At 34.9% G+C, this 3069-nt stretch overlaps 1 pseudogene; it reads left to right on the forward strand.

Annotated features, from left to right (window-relative positions):
* The first annotated feature begins 544 nt into the window (after window positions 1-544).
* On the forward strand, window positions 545-1329 carry LOC101959809 (small ribosomal subunit protein eS1 pseudogene; annotated as a pseudogene).
* Window positions 1330-3069: the final 1740 nt, after the last annotated feature.

Below are 3069 nucleotides of genomic sequence, written 5' to 3' on the forward strand. Positions count from 1 at the left end.
CTCGTAGGTATACCCTGAAGATTTATCATCGAACCTACATGATATTTAATAGGTTTTTTATTTGTTGAACTACATTCTGGGTGCATCTATCAGTACTTCGTTCCAAATCACTATCATTCCTTCACACGTGTCTACTCTTATAAATCTCAGGAACAACATTTTTTTTTCTTTTCTTGTATTCTTTACTTTCTTGTTTATGACCCAAATTTTTATTTTATTTCTGCCTATTTTTATCTTATAACATTTTGTTCCTTTTAGATTGTTCCTTTTAGACTGGCTCAAAACATTCTAAACAAACATATTAAATTTGCTGCCATATTATTTCATAAGACTAATTTCCTCTGAAATTATTGCATATCCTGCTGGTTTATGTTTCTTACAATCCTCACTCATAGTAAAGATTTTTGCTGGTGGTGTATGCCCATAATCCCAGCCACTTGGGAAGCTGAGACAGGAAGATCACAAGTTAGAGACGGGCTTCAGCAATTTAGCAAGGTCCTGTCTCAAAAAATAAAAAGGACCTTTTGGCTTTCTGAGCAGTACCATGGCGGTAGGCAAGAACAAGCACTTTACAAAAGGTGGCAAGAAGGGAGCCAAGAATAAAGTGGTTGATACATTTTCTAAGAAAGATTGGTATGATGTGAAAACACCGGCAATGTTCTATACAAGAAATATTGGGAAAACATTAGTTACCAGCATCCAGGAAACCAAAATCGCATCTGATGGCCTCAAGGGTCAGGTGTTTGAAGTGAGTCTTGCTGATCTGCAGAATGATGAAGTTGCGTTTAGGAAGTTCAAGCTAATTACTGAGGGCGTTCAGGGAAAAAACTGCCTGACCAACTTCCATGGCATGGATCTTACTGACAAAATGTGTTCCATGGTCAAAAAATGGCACACGATGGTCGAGGCTCATGTTGATGTCAAGACTACCGATTTGCTGCATCTATTCTGTGTTGGTTTTACTAAAAACCTCAACAATCAGATATGGAAGACTTCCTAAGCTCAGCACCAGAGGTCCGCCAAACCCAGAAGAAGATGATGGAAATCATGACCCGGGAAGTGCAGACAAATGACTTGAAAGAAGTGGTCAATAAACTGATTCCAGACAGCATTGGGAAAGACATAGAGAAGGCTTGCCAATTGATTTATCTTCTTCATGATGTCTTTGTTAGAAAAGTAAAAATGCTGAAGAAGCCCAAGTTTGAATTGGGAAAACTCATGGAGCTTCACGGTGAAGGTACTAGTTCTGGAAAAGCTACAGGAGATGAGATAGGTGCTAAAGTTGAACGAGCTGATGGATATGAAACACCAATTCAAGAATCTGTTTAAAATTCAAATTTTTAATAGTGACTAATAAACACTCCTATTTGTGAAAATAAATAAATAAAATAAAATATAAAGGGCTAGAGATATAGTTCAGCGATAGAGACCCCTAGGTTCAATGCCAGTGTAAATAAATAAATAAATAAATAAATAAATAAATAAATAGTTTCTTTATATGTTTCAAAATCTAGGCTCTTCAGATTATTTTCAGTTTGGGATCTACTTTGTATTTTAGAGATTTGGAATGTATTTTGTTTTTCCCACCCCAACTCTCTTTTTTTTTTTTGTATCATGGATAGTTTCTCAGCTGTCTCTAGTAATCCTCAAGAACTTTAAAAGATTTCCTCAAGAACCTAAAGATTCTGTTTTTTGAGTTCCTGCCTCATGGTGATGTTGGGGACATTGAATATTCAGAATGCAGTGTGTTGCTTGGTTCAGTTTAGGGAATTTGAATTCCTCCTTCCACTTTTTTTCCCAACCCTGCCTCTCCAGGTAGTAGTTTCCCAGACAGAAGTGGCCAGCATATTTTTGGAGTCTTGTTTTACAAGCAGAATACTGTAAGTCACTCTATATATAAACTGCAAACTGCAGGCCTGGCTCTGATCATCAACAATCCTCCTGTTTACACCCATTACCATACAGGTGGCCCAGAATATTAATGCTTCTGTGGCTTCCAAACCCAGAGCACTTCAGTCCTATGCCTTCAACCTCACTAATTTCTTCACATTTCTGATTATATTACTGGCTCACAGTGAAATCTATCATTTTTGTTCTTGGTGTAGTTTTTGAACGTGTTTGTGTCTTTTTAATCTATCTTTGCTTTGGGGTCTGCAAATGAAAATGAGCACAAAACCAACAATATACTGTGCCATTGTTAGCATGTCTTGAATTGGTTATTTGAGTTCTGAATATACTTAAAATTCAAATTTGAGACTGAGGGAAAAAATGTATCTTATGCTTTATTTTAAACAGGTTTGTTAGCAGAAAACGAAGGGGTTAGAAAAGGGTGGATGATGAGAATGACCCAAAATAAATGACTAATGAATCTATGTTGATCAATTAATTTTATCAAGGTTATTTTACTTTTTTTTGTGAGGAAGCAAGACTTTCATACTGAAAAATGAAGGTAAAATATATGAAGGTAAAATTCCTCTTTTTATATAGCAATTTAAAAGTCAATAGTGTTTTACCTAGTTAAAATAAAATGACTGCTTTGACCATGTCAACTTTTCTTTTTTTTTTATTGGTTGTTCACAACATTACAAAGCTCTTGACATATCATATTTCATACATTAGATTGAAGTGGGTTATGAACTCCCAATTTTTACCCCAAATGCAGATTGCAGAATCACGTCGGTTACACATCCACAATTTTACATAATGCCCTATTAGTAACTGTTGTATTCTGCTACCTTTCCTATCCTCTACTACCCACCCTCCCCTTCCCTCACATCTTCTCTCTCTACCCCATCTACTGTAATTCATTTCTCTCCTTCAACTTTTATTTTAAACCAGGATGCACATTTTTTATTTTCTCTTATTACCAAAATCAGATACAAAATTTTCGTTTTTAAAATACTCTCATCTTATGATCAACTTAAATGAATTCAATTTCCTTTAAAACATAGACTTAAATTATGTTTTAAGGCAGTAAGTCTGCTCCTACTTAACAATTATTTTTTAATTATTTTTTGAATATTTTTCATAAAATATGTATTCTATACTTTTATTAACCATGCTTCTCCC

The sequence above is a fragment of the Ictidomys tridecemlineatus genome, chromosome 7 (assembly GCF_052094955.1).
Source record: "Ictidomys tridecemlineatus isolate mIctTri1 chromosome 7, mIctTri1.hap1, whole genome shotgun sequence".
NCBI lineage: Eukaryota > Metazoa > Chordata > Mammalia > Rodentia > Sciuridae > Ictidomys > Ictidomys tridecemlineatus.